General features: G+C 35.2%; 1 long non-coding RNA gene across 6 annotated transcripts; it reads right to left on the bottom strand.

The window, feature by feature from the left end:
* Window positions 1-419: 419 nt before the first annotated feature.
* Window positions 420-5,893, bottom strand: LOC107019133. 6 transcript variants are annotated; one of them, XR_003578303.1, is made up of 6 exons: window positions 5,653-5,893; window positions 5,400-5,497; window positions 2,034-2,307; window positions 1,744-1,941; window positions 1,430-1,623; window positions 420-1,345 (listed from the first exon to the last, which is right to left on the bottom strand). It is a non-coding gene; the product is annotated as an uncharacterized LOC107019133 (long non-coding RNA). The 6 variants fall into 6 exon arrangements; XR_003578304.1 differs by having other exon boundaries at window positions 420-749; window positions 1,232-1,345; window positions 1,744-2,307; XR_001456752.2 differs by having other exon boundaries at window positions 420-791; window positions 1,232-1,345; window positions 1,744-2,307.
* Between the last annotated feature and the right edge of the window lie 436 nt (window positions 5,894-6,329).

A 6,329-nucleotide genomic window follows, 5' to 3' on the forward strand; every position in this document is an offset into this window, starting at 1 on the left:
TGTAATTCCCTTCAATTCGTTAAGGTGTTGTAAGGTACAAGTGGTTTTCTTTTACTATTCATGGCTCTTTATTTTGGGGAAAATGATACCCTAGAAAATCTAACCTTCAAGATGCTAAAATTTCTCAAATTGATCAATTAATGTAGGCACTCTAAAGTCACATACAGAAAATCATAATGAAACACCATCAAGTATCATAAAGAAATGTGTAGAGCTTAAGCATTCAAAAAACCCTCCCCTAAAAAATAGACATAGATTATTATTTAAATTTTTGTTGGGATTGCATTACACTCATGTTTGGATCATTCATTCAAGTCAAGATAAACTATGAGAGGTGAATTTTCAGGCGGCATACATTCAATCAGCTAATTAGCAAACAAAAAAGGAAAGTGCAGTTACACAAAATATACACTTCAAGATGCTTATAAATAAATTTTCAGAATACATGTCGTCCTTCCAGAACTCTTAGAAAGCAAATCAGTTTCACATTTTGTTGACCAAAGCAAAATAGAGGCTTTAGGTATTGTTTAACACACATCGTCCCCAAAAAAATGAAAGAAAGGTTCAGCTAGAATTTGAAATACACACCCCATATATAGGGCTTTAATGGCCATCTAACAAGTAAAGATCAGGACTACATGATTCCCAACCCTATTTCTAGTTTCTTTAATAATTAAAAAATGCTATATAGTATCTTACTTGCACATTACTCTCTTGCACTTGAATATCCTTCTCTTTCTCGCACTATCCTTTTACGTAGGAAAGACCTTTATCAGCCAATTCATTCATCACTAATAAAAGAGGAGGGAATAAAACAAGTGCACGATAATATAAGAGCCACATGAAGGAAGTCATTAATAAAAACCTAACATAATTTATTGTTATAAGTTCTGAGTTGTATACAAAAAGAATATTAACTTTCGAAACATGCATTTTTCAAAAAATCTAAAAATATTTCAAAATGAAAGCGAGCAACACATATGTTTCCCTTCTGATTTCCTAAAATTTGTTTTTAAGGAGTAAGGATATCAAAAAAATTATGACTCAAATAAAACCAGAAGCTGTTAAACACAAACACGGGCTATCTCCTGTTTTTACTATAGATCTTGAAAATAGTAATAAGAAAAACATAGACAACTTAACCAATATATGCTAATTAATGGGTAGAAATTGTCTTTGAAAATGACAAGAACATAATATGAGCAAGTGATCTTAGGAAAATAGAGCATACCTTCTTCATTTAGTGAGTTTCTTTAACAGTTATTTAATAGTTTCACCATCCTTCTTCCTCTAATGATGACCATTTTATGCGAAGTTCTTTGTTAGGCCTGCCCTAGATCAATCTCTTCCGAGGGAGCAGGTCAACTTAGCTGACTTGGCAATGAATTTGCAGGAGAAGAGACAACTGGAACATATCATATATCCCGACCTTCTAGGCGAAGTAAGAAAAGATTCCTTCAACAAGTTTGGAGAAAGAGCACTGAAATACTTAGTTTTCACTTAGCTGAATCTGGTGTAGACAGTCCATCTATGGGTGAGGTGCTATGGAATTTGGAGTATGCACTTCATTTCCAAGAGCCTGTCGTTCAAGAAAACAGTACCATCCCTATTGTCGAGCTATCACTGCATACATGTAGATGCATGTTATGAAGCAGGACTCCAATAACCTAATAGTAAGCCAAAGAAGTTGAGCGTTGGAAGAAATACAGAAAAAAAGAATTTTTCAAACTACAGTTTATCCACCTTGTCATCAAATCTTCTGGAGTTATCAAAAGTCTCTGCAAGATCTTTTTGTTTTTAATAATTGAGAAATCCGCCTGTAACCCGCCCTTTGGACCAGTCATAGACTTCTAAACTCGGTGGATAATGGGCCACTTCTCTACCATTCTCCACTTAAACAAAGGGCTTTACTTTGCATGGTGTTGGGCTTGAACCTGAGACCTAAGACACAAATCCACCTCCTTTTTCTACTTCATCTAAGACTTGGGGAAGTCTGTGAAAGATCATTATGCAACATTTCAATGGAAATTCACCTTGACAATTGAAGATCATCCACCCTTTCCAAGTTTTTTTATAACAAGGAACCCGCAGCCGCTACCCTTTGGGTGCGCACAGGGTAAAATCCCTGCTACTATGCAATAGCTCGCAAACCACATAGGACAGGTGACCCGCAGTAGGCAAGCCTGGTGCGACGAGCTTGACTCAGAAGGCAAAACCATTGCTTTCGCTGTCAAGGAGTTTCAAACTTGAGACCTCCAATATGGAAGTCCCAAGCTCAAACCACTGGGCCACCCCAAAGTGTCCAACCTTTTCAAGTTTACAAGCAGTGAATAATTAGCATCACCGTCCTGAAACAATAAAAATTGCACATCTAACAAAAATGCATCAATAAAGCACATAGTCCATTTCAATTGGTCAAGATGCTACAACAACTTCTTTTATTGCAGATTTAAGAATAGGTGTTAGCTATATGTGCTTTTCTTCTAGTATTCAAGGCTCTTTATTTTGGGGGCAAGTATACGGAAGAACAACTAACCTTGAAGAAGCTAAAATTTCTCAAATTTATAAATTAATGTAGCACTCTAAAGTCACATAAATAAAAGATCATAATGAAACACCATCAAGTACCCTTAAGAAATGTGTAGAGCTTAAGCATTCAAACCCCCCCTTCCCTTAAAAATATATGGAGATAATTATTTAACTTTTTGTTGCGATCACATTGTACTCATATTTGATTCATTCAAGTCAAAAATAAACTATGAGAGGTGAATTTTCAGGCGGCATATGTTTAATCAAGTAATTAGCAAACAAAAAAGGGAAGTGCAATTACACAAATTATACACTTCAAGATACTTATAAATAAATTTTCAGAATACATATCGTCCTTCTAGAACTCCTAGACAAAAAATCGGTTTTGCAACTCCTCGACAGCAAATCGTTTTCGCATTTTGTTGACCAAAGCAAAATAGAGGCTTGAGGTATTGTTTAACACACATCGTTAACCTATGCTCTTCTTCAACTCTGACACAACATCTTCTTGCATTTTCCTTTCCTATCAGTATTCAATAGTAAGAGAGAGTTCGAGTAGTAGATGCTTTCTCTGTCATTCAAGTAGTATCAACAAATTCAGCTAAATATCTATCAAAGCATAATCAGAAAAAAGAGGACTAATAGGTTGACATCTACAGAAATGGTAAAATTGGGACCCTCAGGCCTCAACTACTGCCACCCACCCACTAAATCATCATCATCAACCCCCCAAAAACCCCTCCCTCTCTAACATACATATACATACTAAAGGAAATCAACAAAATTTATTATTTTTTCAAAAAAAAAATGCATTGCATATTATAGACAATATCCTCTGGTAATCCCTTGGTTAGAGAAAATACAGTGAAGCTTCTTACATCGTATAGACTTTGCATAAAGTGATGAAATCCAGATGTAAATGTATGTCTACAATGCTCTATAGGAGCTTGACCTAGAATCTTTGTTATAAGCTTATCCCATCTCTTTTACTGTATACAAGCCTCTGTAATAATGTATGCCACAATCTTGCATTATCAAAACGGTAGGTTCCATTTTTGGCCTTCTTTTGTCTAAAGTGGATGGGGAAACCTTTCAAGGATTCCATTTCAACCACTATTATTAAGGAACTAGCATAATCAATTACAAGCTCATGAATGAAGAGAACTGACAACACCATAAAAAGACTAGATCATCCAATACAACTTAGTTAAAGATTGACTATACAATCAGAAGTAAATACACTCCTAACCGTTCGAGAGTACCAGGAAGTCAACTAGTCACCAAGGAGCAAAAATTGGTCGAAAGTGAGTATGATATCACACTCAATTTGATTGAAGTCACGGATTCAATCAACAACTCTATACGGCAGCACCATTTTACTTAAGACCCCCACCATAATCAGAATTCTGTGAGTAGCCAAACAACGACTAGCTCCTGAAGGAAGACAAGAATCCATTGATATGTCATATTCAAATTCATGTTTTTTTTTGAAGTAAACTTGATCGTCTGCCTTACTAAAATTAGTAGAAAAATGATAACAAAGAACACTCAAATGAACTTTCAATGTTTTCCCTACATTCAAACAAGAAAAGAAATCAAATATTTCAAAATCGAGTAACACAAATATATTACCTTTCTTAAGGACAATAAAAAGTAAAATGACAATTAGTGTACTGCATGTTTTCATCACTACAATTCATAGAAAATGATACTAAAGAACAATAAAAATGAACTTTTCCATGGTTTTCCTACCTCCAAACCGGAAAAAAACTGAAAATATTTTAAAATGAAATTGAGTAACACATTTGTTTCCCTTCTGAGGACAATTAAAAGTAAAACTGATAATTAAGCGTCATGCATGTTGCCCATCTAGCATCCTAAAGAAATTTGTAGAGCTTAAGCGTTCGAAACCCCCAACCCCCTCCCCTTGAAAATATATAGAGATTCTTATTTAAATTTTGGTTGGGATTACAGTACACCCATGTTTGGAACATACAAGTCAAAATAAGCTACAAAGGTGAATTTCCAGGGGGCATACATCAACTAGTTAGCAAAAAAGGGCAGTGCAATTACACAAAATATACACTTCAAGATTCTTATAAATGAATTTTCAGAATAAAAGTCGTCCTTCCAGAACTCCTAGACAGCAAAACAGTTTCGCATTTTGTTAACCAAAGCAAAATAGAGGCTTGAGGTATTGTTTAACACACATTGTCCCCAAAAGAAAATGGCAGAAAGCAAAGATGTTGAAAGTGAAGAGGAATATGATTCCACTGACTTATCTTTTTCTTTTGCCATGAATTCGAGAACTTAACGGTATGTTGTAGATGGATTACTAGTTACCTATGATGGTAAGAAGAATGTCAATGATATGTTAAATTGCATCGGGAATGAAGATTCTGTTACTACAGCGAGTTTCTCTGAGGAGAAAGGCAAGATAGTTGCAGTCCTTGCAGAAGAAGAGTGTGCCAAATTCCATTTGGGTCTGAAATTTTCAATTGGACTATTCATAAGAAGTGATGTCCTTTCTACATGAGAATGTCCAGCTGCTTCCGAGAAGCATTTTACGACTTAAAGAGGTTTTCCGTTTTTGAAAATCCGGATTGATAACACCCTAGGGAGATCTTCTACATCTCATGAAATGTTGCTTAGAGGTTATCCATAACAAAAGAAGATTGAGTTTCCAATGTCGAGCAACAACTTCTCAATTTCACTAGTTCACTGTTGCGGTGAATTATTGCTACGTGGGGTTGCGTTACTTGGTCTTGGAAGTCTATAAACTTAGATGAATCAATAGTTTCTACTGAATAAGAAAATTAGAATGTTGCAACTGTTTACGATTTCATGAGTTTAAGGGCAATAGAGCATACCTTCATCTTTTCATGAGTTTCTTTAACCATCCTTCTTCTTCCTCTATCCTTACGGAAATCTAGTAGTACTTTCCGATCAAATAGAAACATGGAACCACCTGAAACAGAAAAGCTATATAAGTCAAAATAAAAAGAAAAAAAAAGGAAAATCGCTTGTGCATATATAGATATACAAAACATCAAATTCCTCTTCATCCAAGATATATTTCTTGGAAAATCTCTTGTGCAGAAACCAGTTTCATCTCATACTCACATAACCATCTCCATCCCTAACATATTCCCCCTTGGATCCTTCACTCAATCCGGTTCCCAGCCAAACCAAACAGACCTAGAAATGAACAATTGACGGGGTTTCTTTCTCCTCCTTCACGTCGCGATTCTCATCATCAACATCGTTCAATTTCTTCGTAGGAATTTCTGAGGAGCTACTACCAGAACGGTAAGAAAGAAGTATTGATGTTGGGTTTGGGAGGAATAAGAAGAGTATGGGTCTTACCAAGAGACAAAAAAGGATCAAAATTGAAACTAAGAGTGTGTTTGTTACGCAGGAAATCATTTTTCAAATTTCTCATGTTTGGTTGGGACCAATTTTTTCATGTTTGGTTGGGACAAAAGTTTTGAAAAATGTTTTTCAAATCAACTCATTTTCCTCAAAATTAGGGAAAATAACTTTCCTTCAAAAATTAAGGAAAACATTTTCCAAAACTCTCCTCCAATTTCAAATTACATTTTTTTTTCGAAAAATCAACAATTTTAAAAAAATATTTTCAATTTTAAAATTTTATTTTTGTACCTGATCCCTGACCTCCACCCACCCACTACCGGCCATCCCTCCAAACCCCTCCCCCTCCCCAAAAAATTAATTTTGCTTTTCAAAAATATTTTCAACTTCAAATTTTTATTTTTAAACTCCTACACCCCCACCCCCCG

The sequence above is a fragment of the Solanum pennellii genome, chromosome 5 (assembly GCF_001406875.1).
Source record: "Solanum pennellii chromosome 5, SPENNV200".
NCBI classification, from domain to species: domain Eukaryota; kingdom Viridiplantae; phylum Streptophyta; class Magnoliopsida; order Solanales; family Solanaceae; genus Solanum; species Solanum pennellii.